This window comes from Triturus cristatus, chromosome 1_2, assembly GCF_964204655.1.
Source record: "Triturus cristatus chromosome 1_2, aTriCri1.1, whole genome shotgun sequence".
NCBI lineage: Eukaryota > Metazoa > Chordata > Amphibia > Caudata > Salamandridae > Triturus > Triturus cristatus.
This window is the reverse complement of record NC_140580.1, coordinates 816,494,127-816,517,748: the sequence shown is the minus strand read 5'-3', so window position 1 is coordinate 816,517,748 and position 23,622 is coordinate 816,494,127. Positions and strand designations below refer to the sequence as shown.

Below are 23,622 nucleotides of genomic sequence, written 5' to 3'. Positions count from 1 at the left end.
AGCCCTTGTTGATATGCCCCATAGTTTGAGAAAGGTAACATTATCACAAAATCCTGAAAAAGCCCATGCTTCTTGAGCACACGTTCCCTTTTCCCAGAACATGATCTTCTCTGGTAGATTGAAGGTGAACACCTTCAACCATCTTACACGTGTAGACTGTTCACCGAATAGCTCTTAGCACCCGCAATAAGTAAGACTATGTGAATCACTCAGTGTCCTCGACACTGCACCACTCGCCAAACAATGCAGGGCTGCTTGCAGAGGCTAACACAGTAGTGTTCCCCTGATCTAATTTTCGAGCACTATCATAGAATAGTGTTTAAGAAAATCATCAGCCTTTGGTACAAAGCCCTTTTGCAATCACAAATTCTGCGATTTGCAAAATCACAGGGTTGGCATAATGAGTTACCGACCTCAAGTTGGGGCGATAGTTGATTTGCAAGTTAGGGTGGTAAGAGATTTGCAAAGGGAAAGCGGTCACCTTTGGATGCATTCCTCTTTGAGAATCATGTTGGGAGCCTCAAGGGAAAAAAGCAATGGTTCAGAGGGCCAATGCCTACTTCCCCTGAAGTTTTCCAAAATTGAAAACTTTTTTTTAGCAGCACTGGTTCCTTTGAGGAAGACAGGCTGCTTTAAGAAATGTTTTTCCATTTTGGAAAGCAATTATAGGGATGGTGTTCTGCAGTTCCTTGAGACCACCATGCCTGTGATTGCAGCCAATCAGAGGGGGTTGCAAATTGTGACCTGCCTATTAATTAGGAAGGTAGTTGTGCACCCACCTGTGATCCAGTATTTTGCAAATTGGCCTTTTAGTACATAGGTGAGTCCACAACATACTATTCCATTCGCAAAATGTCGGTGTGCAATTTGCAGCCACTTTGTTAAAATGGAATAATAGCCCATCAGGCCCTACATTCTCTGAAGTTGGTTGAGATCATGTACGTATTGGATAATGCGGTTTGCTTCATTGGTGAAATAATGACTAAAGAATGCCTCCTTTGTGTTTTTTTAAAACAATGAAATAGCCGTAATTGGAGGTTCACCTTTTTTTTTTTTTGTCCTCATCTTCACCATGGCTGAAACTTGCGTAAGCCAAAACAGAAGAGAAAGGCATATGGGGCATTGACAAGCTGTCTCAGCTGATAGCTGGGTGAGGTATTACCGTAAGTAAATGCTGACCGTGACCCACAGCTATGTCATACATCCAAGCCAATCTTAACATCTTTAATTGGACTCAGCGCACATCAACCAAAAGCCACATTCCACCATAGCTAAAAACCGCAGGAAAATTAACATCTATGCCATGCGGCTAGCAAGGAGAGTAAACCATGGCTTCATAATCATAGGACCTGGGGGGAAAAAAAAAACAAAAAAAAACCCCAGGCCATCATTGAGACCAATCAAGTAGGTGCCAGAAAGCTCTTTTTTTCAAATTGGCGGACCTGAGAAGATCTATTTTGGAGATTTGTAACATTGACGACTGCCAGTCATATATAGAAGGTGGAGATGCCTCTTTCCAACGCTTGCATATTTCTCTTCGAGCCGTCAGGATGGAATAGAACATAAGATTTTTTTCTGGACTTCGCTTCTGGTCCACAATCCCAAATATTACTAACCGCAAGTCCACAACAACTGTGAAACCCACAGCAGAAGAAAGTTTAGTGCCAATAGAATCCCAGAAAGATGACAAATGGGGGCACTCAAAAAACATGTGGGCATCAGAAGCTTCGACTAAACCACAGCGGGGACATGCCACCTGAACACCCGGAGTAAATTTAGAAAGCCTCTGAGGGGAATAATAGGTCCTATGGATAGTAAAGAGATGGTTTCTGCGGAGCCAGGCAGGTTTAACCAAGTCCCACATGGTGTTACATGACACATGCCAGAGTTCATTCAAATTTTCATTTGGCAATAGGGTGCCCCACAGATGATCAGGGAGAAGAAATTCCCCATCTATCTCATCCAAAATTAAATTATACCAAAGGGAAACTTCTTTAGGTTGAGGTGCTCTGTCCAACAATGTTGACACCAGTTGGCTATTTCCTCCTAGGGGCATGTTGTAACTCCGAGGGGCACTAGAAGTTGAATATGAGTGGGCCCAACTTGAGATTTGTATGTATTTTAATCTAGAGAGATTTGGAACAACCTTGTTTACCAGATGCTCCCAAGGAAACACTAACCCTTCCAAGAATAGATCGCCCCATGATTGAATACCCGCATCCTTTAATGGAGTTACCAAGGCGTCATTAGCCCAGCCAGGGGGGGTTGGAAGGTCCCATATTGGAGATCTGTTTGAAAAATACCCTAGTTTGATAGCAGCCCCAAGGTTAGACCAAGTTTTAACTAAGCCATGGAGCACCTTCAGTTTAATTTTTTTTTTTAACTTGGGGTTGCCAAACTTAAATAGAAAACCTGACTGCCCAACTCCTTCTCCCTGTAATAAGGCAGAAAACATATTCCCTATTCCATGGGATGACGGGTTTTTTAGTAACATTCGAGCATGTGTCATCTGAAAGGCCCAAGCGTAAATCTGGAGGTCAGGACCAGCCAGTCCACCTTTCTCCCTGCGCCGTCTGATTTTTTTCCATGCTATCCTCACGTTTTTATTTTTCCATATAAATGAGGAGATATCGCTCTGCATCTTGCTAATAAGTGTTGCCTCGAAATATAGTGGGATAGTATTAAAGATGTAGGTCAGCTTAGGTAAAATAGACATCTTTACTAGATTTGCACGGCCCAAGATGGTAAGGGGGAGATGGACCCAAGATCCCATTAACTTTCGGCATTCTTTAGCAACGATAGAGAAATTCATAGAGGCAATCTTGTTTATATCTTTAATAATTCTCAGACCCAGATATCTCAAGTTGTTGCTCATTTGCACATTAAATCCTGAAAGGTCGCTGTTCCATGCCATGATTTCGGTTTTGGCAGAATTGACCTCGTATCCTGAGATACTTCCAAATTCAAGAGCTAAGTTGATAATTGCAGGGAATGCCGTACTGATCTCAGATGTCATGATCAAAATATCATCGGCATATAAGGACACCCTTTTTTCCCAATCCCTATATTCAAAAGATTTAATGTTGTTGTCCTCTCTAATTTTTTGGGCAAAAGGCTCGATGAATATATCGAAAAGCAGCGGGGGAAAGGGGGCAACCCTGTCGCGTTCCTTTTGTGATAGTAAAGGGATCGGACAGGCCTCCATTAACCAAAACAGATGCAAGGGGGTTGTGGTATAGGAGTTCTACAGCTCTGCGGAAAGCACCACCAACGCCAAACCTCTCCAAGGCCCCCCGACAGGTACGACCAGTTAACCCTGTCGAAGGCCTTGGCGGCATCCAGCGTCAAAATAGCCAGAGGCGCATTTGAGTTTGTGGCCATATCGATAGCTCCTATAAGGTCATATGTCAGCTCATAGAGCTGGCAACCCTTAACAAAGCCTTTCTGGTTAAGATGCAAAACTGAGGGGGCCACCTGACCCAATCTCTTGGCCAGCAATGACGCAAAGATTTTATAATCTGCATTTAGTATAGAGATTGGGCGATATGAGCCACAGTCAGTTGCAACCTTACCTGGCTTAAGAATAAGAGTGATGGAAGCATTATTCCAAGAGGAGGGTGGTAGAACACCCTCTTGCAGGATTTGATTGAATAAAACCGCAAGGAAGGGCGCATCCTCTACAGCAAGATGTTTATATATCTCGGCGGGCATGCCATCAGGGCCCGCCGCTTTACCCCCCCTTGCCCCTACTACTTCTTCTTCAGTGATTGCACTTTCTAGAAAAGAACACTGCTCTGGCTCTGAAGATAGTGATGGTAACGTAATGCCATTTAGCCAGTCTTTTATTTTCTCGGGGGAGATGTTTTTATCCTCCCGATAGATGTTTTGAAAAAAGTTTTTGAAGGCAGATCTTATCTCTAGGTCTGAGGATACCTTCCCAGCACTGGTTATAATAGAGTTAATGTTATTACGGGACCTGTCCGTTCTAGATTTCCAGGCTAACAGTTTGCCCGCCCCTTCTCCAAATTCAAAATGAGCAAGCTTACTTGCTTCCCACCTCTGAAAAATGCGTTGATTGAGCACTGAGGCCAATTCACCCCTAAGTACCGCGATCTTCTCACGTATATTGGAATTAGAGGTTCACCTTATTGAATGTTATTCCAAATGTTAACTAAAACTATGTCTTCCTCCAAAAGGATGACCATGTCAAACCTGGAAAGTTAAAACCCAAAAATGTCTCTGGTGGTTATGGAACTAAGAACATTATTTTTCAAACAATTACACAATCCCTGTGAGTACCCATGATCTTGGAGATCTGACCCTGCACCAACCTTGGGACACATGTCTCTTCATCAAATCTTCAACTATTATTTTTTCAAACCATATACCTGTACACAGTTTGCTTGGTTGCACAGCAAAAGCGGTGTGATAAATTGTTTCCAATCTGCCTCGCTTGGGTGGTTACAGTGCAGTAGCAAGATTACCATGGGCCCTAATGCAAAGAAGGAAAGTAGAATCATTGTCTTAGGTGATGTAAATGGCTGCGGTGTCTGCCCTGTGTTAGGCCCATTTAATGATGTCATCCAGTGAATGACGTCATAATGCATCACAAAACTTTAGTTGAGATTGTCAAACAAAGCGACATTCTAGAGTGCTTAACAATGGTGATTGTTAGAGATATAGGACTGGGTAAAGTGTTTTTCTCAGTTCTGGGAAGGCTCTTGTTATTAACTGGGTTACTGATTGACTTTGGTATGAGCCCTGAGCAAGCAGCAACCACAGTGCTAGTCAGGATGAGGCACAAGCAATCCCTAAATTAACCTGTGCTCAGCCCCTTGGTAGCTTGGCACAGAGAAGTCAGACTTAACTCAGAGGCAATGTGTAAAGTATTTCTGCAACACTTCAAGCAGTAATACAGTGTAAACGCCATGCAAAAGGATCCCACACCAAGTTAGAAATATAGAAAAGAATTTAAGAAATAAAACAAGACCAAAACAGCAAAAGTCCAAATAGTACTGGAGTTATGAATTTTTAAAGATGTTAGTGAAAGTAGCTCCAAAAAGCACAAAGCACCAACATGTGATATCTGGTTGTGTTGGACTGGGTCAAAGCCACACTACGAGGTTGACCGTGATGGAGCGCAGGTTGGATACAGTCACTAGGTTAGGCCCTAGTTTACCTTCTCAAGTTTGTGCCAAGAGTCCTGTTCACATTGAAGACGACCTCGAGGAACAGGGAGAGCGTCACAAAGGTTGTTAGTGAAATGCAAAGAGCCAGCTGGTGTCACAGGCGTTGCTGGAGCTTCGTGTTGGTGGTTCTCACGAGTGGTCAATGTTGGTAGCGTGGAGAGTTGCCGTGATGGAGCTTCACACTGAATCATAGTGCGAACAGCGATGTCTAGGTGCGAATTACCTCTTTTGCAGTTGCAAAAGCCAAAAAGCCTGAATTCAGGTCCCTTGAACCACACCAAGGGTCCAAGAACTGAGAGCTACCATTTGGGGGCCAGAAACTCACTGCAGCTGGGTCCAGGAGCTGGAGCAGGATGTTGGGGAGCCCTTTAAGTTCCTGAGGCTCAGATCAGGAGGCCAGTGGACTAGCCCTTGGAGTCACGCTGGGATCCTGCGTTCAGGGGTGAAGTTGCAGGTCCAGTCTCTCCTCACCCAAGCAAGAGGGCAACAGACAGCAGGTCAGCACAGCAGGGCAGTAGTTCAGCAGAGTGGCAGTCCTTTCAGCAGCAGAGCAGTACTTCTTTCTGGCAGAGTATCCACAGGTCCAGAAGTGTACTAAAGAACTGGTGTCTGAGGTCCAGTATTTTTTATACAGTTGTGCCTTTAAAGTGGGAAGAAGCTTCTAGCCTTTGAGGTTCACAGCTACCCTGTCTTCCTGGCCCTGACTTCAGACTTACTACAGGGGGAATGCAGCCATTTGTGTGGCGATCGGACACCGCCTATTCAAGTGTAAGTGGGTCTGTATCTAGCTCCTCTCTCCCATCCTGACAGTGATGGCCCATCCAGTCACTTCCAAGCTCCCCATTATGTGTGGTTGTCCAAGAGGAGCACACAATGCCCAACTGTCAACTACACCCAGTCATGTGATCCAGAAACAGGCTACAACCATAAAATGGCTAAGGTTAGAAAATGACAACTTTTTAAAACTGTTTTTTCAGAATTGCAATTTAAAATCAGACTTCACCATAAGGTAGGATTTTAAATTGAGATTCCAGAGACACAAGAAAATATGAATGGATCACCTGTTCCCATTTGGAAACTATACTAATAAATTGTAATAAGGTAATTACAATGTTATCCTATGGGAGAGGTAGGTATTGAAGTGGTGAAAAAGAAAGTTAAATGTTTTTCACTACCAGCCTAAAAGTACGTGTCCTACTTCTTAAATACATTGCACCCTGCCCTCTGGGCAATCCAGGGCCTACTTTAGGGGTGACTAATATGTATTAAAAAGGAAGCTTTGGGCCTGGCAAACTTTGCCAGGTCGAAATGGCAGTTTTAATTGGACACACAAAAGCTGCAGTGGCAGGTCTGAGACATGTTTAAAGTGCTACTTGAGTACCACAATCAGTGATGCAGGGTAGTACCATTTTTTTCAGTTCAAAAGTAAGTTTATTGAGAGAATTCAAAATGACATTACAGAGGATAATAAAAACAACAAAGAATTTCATACATGAGAAGAAAATTCAGAGACAAAAATATTAAATGTATAAAACATGGTAACATACCTTAAAGTAGAGAAAAGATGGCAAGGGTATGCAAGGTAATCGGTGCAAAGAAAGGAAAATTATAATTCATATACAAATGATAATATAAACTATATAATAACCAATTGCTGTAATATCAACTTGAGGAAAGTCAAGGAGGTTTAGAGACTTCTTGTTGCATTGGATAGGGGAAAAATTAACGTTTAGCGCTAGCATCAATAAACAGTGTGATGGGTAACCCTATGTTTGAACGTTTTGTTGCCATGCGGATGGGATAAACACAAGTTGTATCCAATCTATGATTGTAGCAGACAGCATACCCCCATGCCTGATATGATCATTTGGAAAAGTCCTTCCAGTTTTTGGTTATTTGCTGGAAAGCCACTGCTATCAACAGATCTATGATGTTTGGAATAGAGTTAGATTTCTTCCAAATAGGGGATACACTTCCCAATAAAATGTGAGAAATGAAGAAAGGATACTTGGAACCGAAAATTGAATTGATTTGAGTCCAAACCTTTCCCCAAGAATCACGGACATGCAAATAGTAAGTGGTGTATATCCGCGGGAGGGCGAAGACATGTCCAGCAACTATCTGAGAGTTCAGCGTGTCTTGCATTCAGAGTAGTCATAGATAGTAAAAGTCTGTTATAAACAAAAAAAGTGTCTGTGTGGTGTTAGCTGCTTTAAAAGATTTTCTAATTTTAGTCCATATCTTATTCCATAGTGTCATGGGCCAGCAAACCTCTAAATCATATTCCCATGATATTTCCACCTTAGTTTTATCTTGTGGTGTAATTGGAATATGTAAGTAATTATAAATAACAGAAGCTTTGGGATTAAGACGTAGGAGAGTGTGTAGATTAGTATTATTTGAGGAAGATGCAAGAGCATTGAGAGAGTCTGGTAATATATATTTGACATGAGCGTCTAAAATGGCCTGTTTCAAAAGGAGATATTTAGGGAGGTAAGATTTAGGTAAATCAAAAAGTCTGCTAGCTTGCGAAAAATACATAATCTCATTTTGTAGGTATATTGATGTATCCATATTAGACCTTTTTTCGTCCAGGATTTCCAATATAAAGGTTTATCATGAATCAAGATCATGTTATTGTGCCATATCGTGGAGTTAGAAAAGGAAGTGTAATCCATAGGTCCCAACAGAAATTTGGGATTTAAATTTTTTGATGTATGTTTAAGTATGGGAGTGGATGCAGATTGTGGTTTGTGGGAAAAAGATAAATATTCTTAAAATGAAAAAGGGGAAATAAAAGATCGTTCAAGTTCAGCCCAGAGGGGAGATTGTACGGTGGAGTCCACTAACCATCTAGATGCCTGGCAGAGCAAAAAAGATTTGTGGTATGCAGGAAAATCAGGGAAATTGACACCGTTCTCCGACTTTGGATGAATTAATTTTGATAGAGACATACGTGACTTTTTGTTGCTCCACAAAAAAGAAGATAATATGGAATTCATTTTTGTAAATTTTTTAGGGGAATGGGTACTGGAATGCTAGAAATTGTGAAAAGGACTAGAGGGGACATCATCATTTTCATAGTATCTAGACAACCCCACCAAGACAAATACAAAGGGTGCCATCTGGTGGATAAGGAAGATAATTTCTGTAAGCAGTTTTTCATACAGCAGGAGACTGTGCCTGAAATAGAGGGGGTAAAATGTAAACCTAGGTATTTAATCTGCTAGGGACTCCATGCAAAACCAGAGACAAGGAAGACTTCTTTGAAAGTATATTTTGTTAAAGGTAAGATTTCACATTTCTCTCTATTTAGTTTATATCCAGACACAGCTGCAAAGGAATCAACCTCTTGTAAGAATACAGGGAGCGAGGTTTGAGATTGTGAAATAAATAGTAAAACATCATCAGCATAAGCTTCCAATTTAATTTTGGTGTCCTTGAATTCAAATCCATGTATATCATTATTTTGACGAATTTTTAAAAGAAAAGGCTCCAGGGCTAAATTAAAAAGGAAAGGAGATAACGGACAACACTGTCTGACACCCCTACCTAAATTAAAATAAGAAGACGTACTGCCATTTGCACATACGGCTGCGCGTGGGTTAGAGTATAGAACTGATAATAAATGATTTTGAGGCAAAAACCGAGCCATTTAAGTGTGTAAAAAAGGTAAGGCCATTCCACTCTATCAAACGCTTTTTCAGCATCAAGGGCTATTGTTGCTAAGGAATGTGGGATGTGGGGGGATTTGGACAAAACATCAAAAAATAAACGGGTATTATCTGTAAGAAGATGACCTTTAACAAAGCCTGATTGTTCCCTTCCTAATAAATCCGGCAAGTAAGATTCTAGGCGTAAAGCCAAAGTTTAAAAAAAAAAATTTTTATAGTCAATATTAACTAGAGAAATAGGTTGATAAATTTTACAATATTGTGGGTTTTTACCTTCGTTATGAATAAGGCAAATTAGGGCATCTGCAAAAGAGCCAAGAGATTTATCTGAGTGTAAAAAGGAGTTTACAAGATAATGCAATTTGGGGATTAACAAGTGAGTGAAATGCAAGAAAAACTCAACAGTGAAACCGTCCGGTCATGGGGCCTTGTCTCTCTTAAGTGTTTGCAATGCAATAATGAGTTATTTTTGTGACAGGTCAGATTCCAAAAGTGCAAGATCTGGTGGAGCATCAAAAGGCTGCTGAATGTCTGAGAAAAATTGAGAAATGTGATGTTCCAAAGAAGGAATTTCTGAGGCATACAAGGTTTTATACAATTGGAAAAATTAATTTAGAATATCAGTGTCTTTAAATTTCAATGTTTGATGTTCATCCAAAATAGACTCTTTGTTAAGTTTATTATGTTTAACTTTCAGATAGTTAGCTAGTACCTTCCCTGCTTTGTTCTGACCTCCATAAAATTTTGCGCTGGATTTTAATAAATACATTGAAGCATTATCTGTCAATGTCTTATTACACTGAAATTTACCTTTCATGAGTTCAGATAAACATGGTCTTCGAAGAATAATAAGAATGTTCCAATCTCTTTATCTTGTCAAGGAAGTTTTTTGTGAGATTTTTGGATTTGTTTTGCGTTTTTTGGAGACAGAACCAATAATAAAATCTCTAGCTACTGTTTAAAAGTGTCCCATACCACATGAAAAGGTAAAGTAATAGACTGATTTAATAAAAAATATTCATTAGAAAAAGAAACAAAGGAGATTGTAAACACAGGGTCTAAAAGTAAGGCGTTATTAAATCGCCATTCCCGGGGTGTATTGGGATTCTGCAAAACATCAAGTTGGATAGTGATGGGAGCATGGTCGGAAATTAGGATGAATCCAATGTCCGCTGCCATCAATGACTGGGAAATGTTGTGTGAGATAAAAAAATAATCTATACGAGATTGGGTGTGATGAGCCGGGGAATAATATGTATATTCCCTGAGAGTGGGATTACAAAGTCGCCACACGTCTATGAGTTTGTGCTGTTTGATTGCTTAAATAAAATGTTTGTGCGCTTTATGAGGGACAAAGGAGACCTGGGACTTGCGATCTAAGAAGGGATCAAAGACTTGATTACAGTCACCTGTAAGGATGAAGTTATCATCTATACAAAGTGTAATTTGCTGAGCTAGGGATGTCCAAAAAGAGGAGTCCCCAGTAGTGGGCGCATATTTGTTAAGTAAAGAGTTTGGAGCATTCCCTAACAACAATTTGGTAAACAACCATCTACCACCCTTATCAGAGCATTGTGAGAGCAATTTAACAGGGAGTGATTTACCACTGAGAGTTAAGACTACATCTCGCTTGCCATCTCCTGGTGAATAAACCCCCCCCTCCACCCAGTCTCTCTTTAATTTTAATGATTCTTCTGCCGATAGATGGGATTCTTGTAAACATGCTATATCTGCTCCTAGTTTAGCTAAATGTGTCAATACTCTCTGCCATTTAATAGGCGAGTGTAAACCCTTGACATTCCAAGAAATAAGTTTTAAGGACATGAGACTAGCATAGAAGTAAATATATAGCACCAATCAAGGCAAATTACTAGACAATACAAAGAATACCAAAGAATGAATCAGTTACATATAGTGTTTGTCAAGCCGAAAGGAAAGAAAGAGAAGTAAAAAGAGAAATGCTTGTATAGATGTGAAGATGGATAGATTAGGGGGAAGTAAAGAATCTGAGCAATGAAAGAGTAGTATAGACAGTTAAATTGAAAGTTGCAGAGAGTGATGGACATGCAAAAATGTAAAGTGCAATAAAGAGAAAAGCAAGGAAAATAATAAGAAAGAAAAGGAAAGAAAAGGAGAATAGTGCAAGTACTTAAAGAGAAAAAAATTGCATAAGATGAGATGAGAAAAACACAAATAACATACTTACAAAAAATTCAAGACATATGTGAGGTGGGGGGAGATGAGGCCACATATGACAATGATGGATCCAGACTCCAAAAGGGAAGCGGGGAGGACAGGGGAACCGACTACAGTACAACACAAGGGGAGTACAAAGAGTAGACAAATCCTGCAATGAAAAAAGAAAGTTAATAATCATTCTGAACAATTAACCAAAGGATGATAGAAAAAAGAAAACATCATCCTTAACTTTTTAACCAGAAGAAAATTGTCAACAAAGCGGAGCAAACTTCATAAGAAAAAGAGTAAAAAGAAAAAAGAGCACAGGTTAGATCTAAGTGAAACCAGTTACATATTTATGCAACGTGGGCGTGTCCATAGACTCCGCACTGCAAGAATTAAGAAAACTCTTCAGTTTTATAGGGTCCTCATATGTAGTTGTCTTATTGTTGATGGTCACCTTGAAGAGACATGGGTGGAAGAGGCCGTATCTCGCACCCAGGGAACGCAGCTGCGGTCTCATAGCTAGAACATTTCTGCGTCTATCCGCTGTGGGCTTTGAGTAGTCCTGAGAGAAAAACAGAGGATTACTTGACCAAGTAATACGATTGATAGCTTTGGCAGCTGATAGAATCTTGAGCAAGTCAGTGTATTCTAGAAAATAGATAATGCAGCCTCTAGGTTTCTTCATGGTGGAGGGTGATGCTGTGTGAACAGGGCCCAGTCTGTGGGCTCGCTGAATGTTGAGAAGAGTATCCTATGGTAACTTTGAGGATCTTTGGAGAAAAGACTTGAAGAAGGTGAGGGGGTCGGCTCCCTCTGAACTCTCTGTTAGACCATAAATGCGCAAATTGTTTTGTCTATTCCTGTTCTCAAGGTTTTCTACTTGTTTCTGGAGCAAAGACATTTGAGAGTGAAGGGCATCCATTTTAGTGTGAGAGGAGGATAATTATTCGATGTTCTGCTCCCCTGTCGTAACTCTATCCTCCAAGCTTGACCATCTGTCAGATGGAGTTTGTATTTTGGAATTAGTTTCCTCAACAAATGGGCGGAGAGCTCTGATCTCCTCCAACAAGAAGTCCAAGGACATGGAGTAAGGTTGTTTGGGGGTCTTTTTTCAGGCGCTTGCCTGGTGCTTTATTACTGCCAGATGAAGCTGCAATGGTGGAAGCATTGGAACTTTTTGGTGAGGTATTTACTGAATCTTCCATTGAGGTGCAATATAAGCAAGACTTGCCAAGTTTCATGACCGGGTCGATGAGTGTGACAGAACCCTAATTAGCTTGCCCATGCAGTTAGGTGGGAAGAAATGGCATAATACCTGTTAATTCAAAGAAACAAATATCTTTTATATAAAGACAGCACTCCAATAGCCGGAAAGTAGACAGAGTGAGTGTGCGCAATAACAAACCCTCAATTATATAGCATGAGAGCACAACCGCAACATTTAGAGCATCTTTTAAATACGCACTATAATTTTCCTCCTTCTATCCCCTCCACTCCATCGTATCATTTCCATTTAACAGCAGAGCACCTCCTGTGCAAACGTCTCACACGCAGCTAAAGTCTGGTGGAATGAGGAGAAATCCCCAGGACCACATCCATGACACAATGTCGCATAACAGCCCAATTGTGCGGTCGCCAACACTTCAAATAAGGAAGACGCAGAGTAAAAGCTACTCGTGCTTTCAGCATTCAAAGTCAACGCTCCAGAAGGGGGAACAACCTTTACAACGCAACTTTTACAACGCACTACCATTACAACGAAACTGTTACAACGCGAGTGCATTGACAACGCAGGACATTACAACGCAAGTCTTTACATCGACTTGCACTAGATGGCGTGCTAACATTAAAAATAGTGTAGTTTACTATCCCAACACCTTCCCTACTGTTATGTGGACTGGAGTTGGAATAGTAAATTACACTTTTTTAATGTTAGCACGCCATCTAGTGCAAGTCGATGTAAAGACTTGCGTTGTAATGTCCTGCGTTGTCAATGCACTCGCGTTGTAAAACTTTCGTTGTAACAGCATGCGTTGTAACAGCATGCGTTGTAACGTCATACATCCCTCCAGAAGATGTTATAACCAGTGACGCTAATCACTTACATAACAATTTAAGGGCTATTTCCTTCATTGTGCTGAAATTGCTTTGAGGTATCTATTAATGCTTCACTTGTGAGAAAATGTCTGAGGCACTATTTAAAATTATCGGAGAGACCCATAAAATTGGTGCTGTGTGTAAAGCATTAGGCACAGCAAGTTTTGAGAGTCAAATGTAAGCCATAACCAAATTTTGAGGGAATATTCAGCTGGCCGCGCGGTAAAATGAAAGTCTCCGTGAGGTGCGCATGTAAAATGCCGGCCGTTCTGGTCGCGGAGCCGCTCCGTGAGAGAGATAACACAAAATGCTGCTTTCATGCAGAGGAGACACTTCAAAAGCAGCTCCTCATGCGTCGACCCGTCAGAGGCAGTCAGACGGTCATTTTCAGGATCTTGGAGGTGATGTGTACCGCGTTAGGTCCGCCATCATCACCGCCGCCTCGGAGAGTCAGGAAAACGCCGCCATTACTCCGGGCACTAGCCACGCCCCCCCCCCCGGTAGTGCCATTTTAACTAGAGACATTCAAGGAAATTAAATATGCTAAATGAGCAGAAGTAAATCTAAAAAAAATTTAAGGAGAGAGCACAAGCACTTTACCAATGATTAGCACTGGTGAAGTGTGCAGAGGCCTAAGGCCAGAAAAAACAACATCAGCAAAATAATAGGAGGAGGAAGGCAAAAGGTTTGGGGGTGACTGTGCTGAGAGGGCCAGGTCCAACACACCTAAGGACCTACACTTACACACAGATATCTACAGCAGGTACGACATCTAAGCAAGGATCCGACTGAGTTTCTCTCCACACTCTGAAAGGTTACCAATTTCCAAAGGTCAGGAAGTATATTGCTTTGTAAACAGAACCAGCTTTAGTACTGGTGGTGCCTAGTGTGCCTATCTTTATTCGTGCTCACAGTGCCCTTCTTCACAGATTTCCTCTCTACCAAGCTCCCACACTGCCCTTTATTACTCCATAGTCCCATCTCTCACATTTATTTAATTTGTTTAATAGCACTATTCAGACCAGTGTAAGGTGTCAAAGCACTTTACATCACACACTCATTGTAAAGAGGCAATGAATCATGCATGTGTAAATCAGTGGATAGGAAATGCAAATATGCCAATGAGGACTACAATGTGTAGGAGACACTTATCATTCATACTGGTAGGCAGTATATTTTGCTCGTTCTGGAGAAGCACAAACTGTAATTAAGATGTAACAGTGGTTAAAGTTGGCTGTACTAATAAGAATGTATTTCTGCTCAAGTAAACCCCTTGAGCAACACTAAGAAAATGAAACACTGAGGGAAAACATAATCTTGCATGCAGCTCTTTGATGACACTTGTAACTTATGAAATACAAGTAACAAAATGATCTCTGCGAAAAATGTAGTAACCCACTGAGCTATCCACATGATATGAAATTCAGTGATATGCATGCTACTTGTGCTTTGAGGCATTTAACCCCTCTTGCTACTTATTAATCTCCAGAGTTACCTTGACCTCTTTAGTGTTCCATTAAACGTGCTGGACACACAATGAACTCTGCAGCAGGTGCTTTTAAATCCATATAGGATATCAAAACACCCCCCCCCCCCAAAGGTCGCACCTCCCTAATACCAGCCGTGCTGAAAAGTCAGAAGGTAGTACATTAAGACAGCTCCTGAACACATCATTTTTATGGACACAAGATACATTTAAACGAGTTTCAAACATTTTGATTTCAAAAGGCCGACTTGGATCATTATTGAGAAGGCGGCAAGCTGGGAGGCTCACTTTTTCTTGCATGTGATGCAAATGTTGGGAATTGAAGTATCGGCTAATTTTAGTTCCTAGCGATTGAAAAAAATATATACACTTGTTAACAAGACACATTGTTCATAGTGGTTTGCACAATTTACACTTGGTTATGGTAGGTATGCTTAAAGCTTATACTGAGCGAACAGACCTCTCACTAAGGTAATCGAAGAAGCTGTAGGTGAAGAAAGCAGGGCACAGTGGCGGCTGCACTCTGTGCTACCTGTGCGCTTATAGAAATCCGATTTCCACATGCTGATGACGGAGTCCTGTCTAAAAGAAGACGTTTCAATCACATTAGGTCTCGGGAGACCCACGGGCAAGAGCAAACCATTTGATTGATGAGGGACAAAAAGGAAACTGCGCGGTTATACTTGGCCACACGGAGTTGCGCATGCTTTGGAGAGGTTGTGCCCCCGTGATGTTTTGGATCACACTCATTTTATGGTCTAATAAAGGCGTTAATAATGGTGTCCCTGCGGGGTTTACCAAACCCTTACTTTCGTAGCTAAAATAAGCAGAGGCCTTCCACTTATAATTCTCTCTCTCTCTCTGACAGGCATTGTGCGTGCAGAACCAGGGCATGTTTCAGGAACAACCGATTGAAAACATATTTGCACTTTCTTCCAAAGTGTAGAAATGAATGTATTTTATAAAGCCATGTGGCAGAAACGGGAGCTGCTTCCCGAAAAGTATGGAAATCGGCAACACGGGGTATTGTTTGTTTGCCTTTTATGCATATATGTAAGAAATTGGAGCATTAGTTGGGGGGTGTATGCACCCACATCAAGAAATAATCATCATCCTTGCCAGGGGGAACCGCTGGAGTCACTCACTAAACCGGAGCTCAACCGCCTGGCAACTATGGCACAGAACAGACAGGATTAACTTAGAGGCAAAGTACAAGGCATTTATGCAGTGCCAACAGAGTAATAAAGCGAAACCAAAGGGGATGATGGACGGAGCGTTTGAGCAAATCAAACACTCACCCCCAGTTAACTGATCTGGGTTTAATCCATCATCATTCTTTAGCTCACTCCACCACCCCAGTTCAGACATGGCCATATGCAAATCAGTCTGACCCTGTGCCTCATGGGAACAGTCCAGCCCAAACTGCCAAGCCATGTCTTCCCTGGACCGGAAACAAGCATCCTGGGACCGGTTTCAGGTTCATAACCCTCATCAGCCAGGCTATCTTGAATCCAGTGGCAAAGTGAGCAAGGGACCCGCGTCTGGGCATATCCTGTCAACTTAGGGCGAACAAAGCGATACCAAAGGGGATGATGGACGGAGCGTTTGAGCAAATCAAACACTCACCCCCAGTCAACTAATCTGGATTTGCATATGTCTGGGACAAACTGGAATGGCATGGTGAGCAAAACCGGTCCTAGGATGCTTGTTTCCAGTCCATGGAGGACCTGGCCCGGCAGTTCGGGCTGGACTGTTCCCATAGGGCATAGGGTCAAGACTGATTTACATATGGCTGGGTCCAAACTGCAATGGCATGGTGAGAAAAAACCGATGGATTTAGGCCCAGATCTCTGAACTGGGGTGAATGTATGACATTGTTCTGCATTCAGTCCATCAATAGTTCTTTTTGCAATTGTCACCCCGAGTGGGACGGGTATGCTCAGACGAGAGTCCCGTGCTCTCCATGCCACTGGAATCAAGCTATCCTGGCTGAAGAGGGGTGAAACCCCGAAACCGGTCCTAGGATGCTTGTTTCCAGTCCATGGATGACCTGGCCTGGCAGTTCGGGCTGGACTGTTCCCATGGGGCACAGGGTCCAGACTGATTTGCATATGGCTGGGTCCAAACTGTAATGGCATGGTGAGAAAAAAACGATGGATTTAGGCCCAGATCTCTGAACTGGGGTGAATGTATGACATTGTTCTGCATTCAGTCCATCAATAGTTCTTTTTGCAATTGTCACCCCGAGTGGGACGGGTATGCTCAGACGAGAGTCCCGTGCTCTCCATGCCACTGGAATCAAGCTATCCTGGCTGAAGAAGGGTGAAACCCTGAAACCGGTCCTAGGATGCTTGTTTCCAGTCCAGGGAGGACCTGGCCTGGCAGTTCGGGCTGGACTGTTCCCATGGAGCACAGGGTCAAGACTGATTTGAATATGGCTGGGTCCAAACTGGAATGGCATGGTGAGCAAAAAAAAGATGGATTTAGGCCCAGATCTCTGTACTGGGGTGAATGTATGACATTGTTCTGCATTCTGTCCATCAATAGTTCTTTTTGCAATTGTCACCCCGAGTGGGACGGGTACGCTCAGACGTCAGTCCCGTGCTCTCCATGCCACTGGAATCAAGCTATCCTGCCTGAAGAGGGGTGAAACCCCGAAACCGGTCCTAGGATGCTTGTTTCCAGTCCAGGGAGGACCTGGCCTGGCAGTTCGGGCTGGACTGTTGCCATGGGGCACAGGGTCAAGACTGATTTGCATATGGCTGGGTCCAAACTGGAATGGCATGGTGAGCAAAAAAACTATGGATTTAGGTCCAAATCTCTGTACTGGGGTGAATGTATGAAATTGTTCTGCATTCTGTCCATCAATGGTTCTTTAAACAGAGTAATAAAGTCAAATCACAACACAAGAAAAGAAAAGTCCCAAACAATTTAGGAAAATAGAGAATATTTTCATCAATAAAATTACACCAAAATAACAAAAATCCACTAAACGAACTGGAGTCATGAGTTTTAAATTTTAAATGAAAAATAGCACCAAAATCATTAAACACCAACCATGGTGATCTACTTTTGGTTGATCGGTACCTAGGTGCGATTTAAGGCCTCTTGTTGCTTGTTGTATTATTATTACAAAATGTGTAATGCACACAGCTACCCAAAAGGGTTTCCCGGCACCAGGCGAGGATAGGGAGAAAACAGGGAAAACACAAAAAGCTGGATTAAAACACCCAGGTCTTTAGACCCTTGCGGAATGTGAGATGAGATGTGGCATCTCTCACAGAAGCAGGCAGGGAACTCCATAATGTCAGCCCAAGATAAGAGAAAGACCGGCCTTACATATGGGCCTGTCGCACTTTTAGAACCACAAACCGGATATGTCGAGCAGAACGCAAGTGGCGTGAGGGATTCTATAACTGGACCAAATCCTCCAAACATTTAGGGGCCGATCCTGATTTGACCTTGAACATATAACACAGTGCTTTGAACTTGACCTGATTCAACACCGTCAACCAGTGTAAGTGACGCAGAATCCCTGAGACAGAGGCGAACTTGGGTAGGCGATAAAGAAGCCTTGCTGCTGCGTTTTGCACCATTTGCAGTCTAAGGATTTTTCAGCTCCCAGATACAGTACATTACCGTAATCTAGTCTTGAAATCATAAGAGCTTGGATCACCGTTCTCTGTGCTGGGAGGGGAATCAAACATAGAATCTTTTTTAACCACTTCAAGACTGCAAAGCAGGTAGATGCCACTTTGGCCACTTGTTGTTTATAGATAGAGATTTATCCACAATGAATCCCAAGTTCTTAACACTAATCACAGGCGCGGGCAGAGTTTCCTATTCGGGGGGCCAATGCTGAGGCCCCCAAAGATCAGGTCTTTTGCCTAGGATCATGACTTCGGTTTTATCACCCTTTAGTTTGAGCAGGTTATTCTGTATCTAGAGGATGACTTTGCTAAGTCCCAAGCTGAAGTCTGAGGGCTTGTTACCATGTGACGAAGAGCGGGAGAACACAATCTGAAAACTGGACTGAAAACAGGCTAATTGTAAGATCAAGCATGGCTGCGGAGGCAAGAGGTGCCCCGTTCTTTTCTCGTTCATTGAACTGCAGTGAGCCTAACTACCGCGCGCCATGTTACAGTGGCGGATTATGCCAATTCTGATCCTGCTGTGGGGAAGTCTGGTCGTGTTAGGAAAGCTGTGGCCAACTCAATTCAAAAAGAAGTGAAATCACTTGGCGGGTTGGAAGCATCTCTCGTACCAGTGGAGGAAGATCTTTCATCCATTATTGTGAATGGAGAGAGCGAAAGTGACAATGACATGGCAGAAATGCCAAAGGAGGTATTAGCAGCAGGGAAAAAGAAAAGGAGCAAGAGAAACAAAGGCACTATCAAACTACCGCTCTGCTTCCAGTCCGCTTGAGGCCAGAGTGCATTGAAAAACTGCGATGTCTGCGAGCCTGTGTGATCCGTTCATTGTACCATATGTATGAGCCATTTATTTCTTGACTGGCAAAAAGTCCTACAATCCCGGAATCGACTCCTAGCAATTTAGCTTATTCTAAAAAAGACTATTGGGATTCGGCAAGAACCAATATGGGAGTTTAAGTTCAAGTTCCAAAAGCAGTTTCCTAGATCCAAGAAGAACAGTCATCCTGTACTGCGTCCTCCTTCTAGATATGAGGAAGTGCATAGTAACCCAGATCAGGGCTGCTGCCTGCTGCAAGTCACCACCCTCAATTTTATATTTATACCAGTTGTCATGGGCATGACATTATCCTGTCTCCCCCTGTTCTTTTTGAATCTTGAAACTCGTCCGGCAGAGCCTGAACCACATGGCCGATTCTCGGTGGAACTGCACCGACAGCTATAGGGGAGACTGGCCCTGGCACACCGCTTTGGCCATCACCTACCCAGCCGAACTTCGGACATTTGTCTCGCCTTTTTCTCCGCCGATGTCTCCTTCCAATGGAATCCCAGCTCCCTCTGTTCTTTTTGAATCTTGAAACTCATCCGGCAGAGCCCGAACCGCATGGCCGATTCCTGGTGGAGCTGCACCAACAGCGATAGGGGAGATTGGCCCTGGCACACCGCTTTGGCCGTCGCCTACCTAGCCGGTCTTGCCTTTCTCTCCGCCGCTGTCGCCTTCCAATGGACTCCCAGCTTCCCCTGTTCTTTTTGAATCCTGACACTCATCCTGCCAATAACTCCTGTATTGAATTTGTAATTTTTCTGTAATTAATGTGAATTTTTCTGTAACTGGTAACACGCTGTTTCCTTATGTAAAGCGCTCTGATACCTCCGGATCTTGCTAGCGCTATATAAACCTCTCTAAATAAAATAAAAATAAATTAAACAATCTGTGTTTCATCAGCCTAAGAAAAGACAGACAATTCCACACTTTCAACCATCTCCGCTAAAGGGCGGACATATATATTAAATAGCAGAGGAAATTCAGATGGGAAGGCATGGGAGGTGGAACTGGCCATAACAGAAGAGACCTGGAAGGTTCAGTCCGTAAGAAAGGAGCAAAACCATTCCAAGGACATTCGGTCCAGGCCCAGTATCTGCAGAGCCCTCAGGAGAATATGATGGGACACCGTATCGATGGCGGTGCTGAGGTCCAACAGGATGAGTGCCGCAGTTTCACCCTCATCCAGGGGGTGTCATAGCATTTCTGTAAACCCCAAAAGGGTGGATTCAGTAGAGAAGCCAGTTCTGAAACCCGATTAGGAGGAATGAAGAAAATTCTAGGTTTCAACGAAGGAGGATAGCTGCCCATTAACGTGCTTCTTCAGAATTTTTGAAAAAATGGGGAGCAATGAGATAGAGCGGAATCCGTGCAGCTCATACAGTATGTCAGCCTTATGAATTTTGGAGTCCACTTCATTGTCTTGGTTACAAAGGTGAGCTTGTCCAGTCATGCAGGGCTCTTCTCAGGTCTCAGACAGCAGGTTTAGTCCTCTTTAGATCTTCATGATGTCAAGCATGTGTTCTGAGAAGGTTATTAGAATGCCACATTTATGCCTGGCCACCATCTTGTGGGTTTGAGTGACTACTGGGCCTTCACTAACCAAAAGGGTGAATGTTCCCAGGGGTAACTCTACCCACTTTTGAAGAATTTCCTATGTAATCTACAGCATACAATCACAAATACCCTAACTGCCTGAATCCAGGATGGTAAAACCTCCCTCCCCTTCTGCAGAGCATATGCCCACACTCCACAGGTGTGGCCAGAAAAATGAGCAAACCCTCCTCTGTGATCACTTTAAACCAATTCTAGAGGCAATTCCACTGGGGTTGGACCCTGCCTGACTGGGGGAACAAAGGAATGGACCTGTGCAGGTGTCATTGACATCTGCATGTAACAGGGTACTTATCTTTAAGGTTTATCAAATTCTTGAGCACAGCTGTGTCCATCCTATCAAGGGAAAAAACAGACCCCCCATTCTAAGGCTTCTGTCTCTGCTCTGGGAGCAGTTTTCACATCTCTTCAAGGGGGCTATTCAGTTGCCAGGTGACAGTTGGAGACCATGCAGTGGGCCCCCATAGGTTTTAGGCAGAGAAAAGGTAACTTTCTGAAAGTACCCTTTGCTTAATAGTTATTAAAAATTCAATTTTACCATTATATTGGATTTTTAATACTTTCAACAAGAGTCTTTGAGTTATATTTCTAGCTGATTCCTAACTAGAATTGCCATTATTAAATGTAATAACGTAACCCAATGTTTTGCTATGGACCAGCCAGCCTTGCCACAGAGAAAACAGCTTACATGGCTTATTCACTGTAAGAACATGAGGACATATTTAACAATAAACCCTTACAAGTCCTACTTTTAAGTACCATGCACCCTGCCTTATGGGTACCAAGGCATACTTTAGTGGTGACTTATAAATATTTAACAGCAAGATTTTTACTTGCCAAAAAGGTTATTTTGCCAGGCTGAATTTGCAGATGCAGATTTTAGGCAGGAGGTCATAATTTGTACTGCCAGGGTAGTGGATGGCACTTTGGGTGCTGCAGTCCATTAGTGACATTTAATTTACATGTCATGGGTACACTTTATACCATATACTAGGGACACAAAGGTAAGTTAAATATTCCAGTCATTGGTATGCCAATTCCATCATGCTGACAGGGGGAGCAAAGGCACTTTATCACTAGTAATCAGTGGTAAAATGCACAGAGTTCTACAGCCGGCAGAAACAGTTATGGCAAAGATCTGAGGGAATGCCATGCAAAAGATGGTAATGTTCTACAATTTAGTTTCCATGATAATAATTTGCACCTTGCTGTTTTAGGTCTGGGCTACAGGCAGCTTTATTAGATTTCCAGAACTTTGATAATAAAAATAACAATAATAATAATAATAATAATAATACAAATAATAATACAATGAGGAGCTTTGGGGCAGCCCCCTTCAGCCATTTGATGCTGAAAGTGTCATTCACATTTTTTGATCAGCTGCAGGGCATCCATCCACATCCATCCAGTTATGGTGATCTGGGAAATGGCAGTTGGGGAATCAAAAAAGGTCTATTTGTGCAAACAAGACCAAACCGATAAAATGTGCATTTTACAAGAACAAGTTTAAAATGCATTTCCTTAAAGCTGGTAGCTTGGTCCGGGGCTACTGCTGTGCTGAAAACCACGGAATCCAACAGTTCTGGCCGACCGCGTTGGTGTGGACCAGCAGACTCATAAACAGTACCTTTGGTTCCGGCCGAACACGTCAGTGCGGGCCGATCGTGACAACGGTTGCAGTGTGCAGCATAGCGGTGTGGCATGCTGTGCCCTCAAGTCGCGGTGCAGGCAACGGCTCAGCAACGGTCAACCTGCTGAGCCGTTGCCAGCACCGCTATATATATATTATCTACTGGCGGTCGTCAGTAGATAGTTATAGTTAGGACCGTGTTTCCATAGGAAATCCGCAGCATTCTATTTGGAATAACTTTGGCGCCGATTGACGAATCCTCGCGAAATTTTCAAAATAGGTGGGGCGCTCCGCTCCGCTCCTTCCCTGAAAGTCTCGGGGGGATTCGTCAAGCGGGGGCTGAGAAAAAGGGGGGGTCCCAAAATGCATTTTCCCCATGCATTTTTCCATAGGAACTTTAGTCCAAGCTACAGCCCGAACGGCTGAACAGAATTACTTGAAATTTGGCAGAGAGGTAGTCCTCAGGTCAGGGATGTGCCTTTTGCAGGTCTGGTGTAAATCTGTTCAGTATTTCCTGAGAAAATAGCATTTAAAAGCATATATATATCTATAAGCGCGCTCCGTGCGCATACGGTAAAACTTACCGTACGCGCACGCTGCCGTGCGCGAGCGCGATTCTAATTGGTTGTTAGATCTTAGTAAACATTCGAATCGGTCAAAACCAGGAAGTGTCGGCCGCCATTTTGTCTCTCGCAGTCTGAGGGGGTGAAAAACAAAGGTGGAGAACATGAAAAGTGGGCAGGGTGGACAGTTCCTGACCCCCTAGCCTTAGTCAGGGGGTCCCAGAAGGACCCCCAAGGGCCAAAATTTCCTTTAATTTTTTTGCGAAAAACTCACGGAGTACGCAAAGCGTGCGCGTATGGTAGAAACGGAGAAATTCTGCGAACTGCGTAACGTGGGCGCGCGCACGGTGCGCGAAGCGCATCGTGCGTGTATGGTACGCACACGGTGAAAAACCTTAAAAAAAATAAATAAATAAATACATAACTTAGCATTTAAAAAACCGTACAAATTCACTGAAAAAACCATAGGTTTCACACACGTTATAGTTAGGAATTAGCATTTAAAAAACCTTGCAAATTCACTTAAAAAACCATAGGTTTCACACATGTTATAGTTAGCTGGACATTTCACTCGTGAAAAACCATTGAAATTCCCCCGTTATAGTTAGTGCAGGCAGATATAACTCACGCGACCGCAATCCTCTGCTGATGACGTCAGATATTACATCACTGATGACGTGTCTTTCTGAAAAAAAAATATTTGTAATATATG

General features: G+C 42.7%; 1 pseudogene; it reads left to right on the top strand.

The window, feature by feature from the left end:
* LOC146868069 (transmembrane protein 183 pseudogene) overlaps positions 1–19,505 on the top strand; it is a 30,324-nt pseudogene extending 10,819 nt beyond the window's left edge.
* Positions 19,506–23,622: the final 4,117 nt, after the last annotated feature.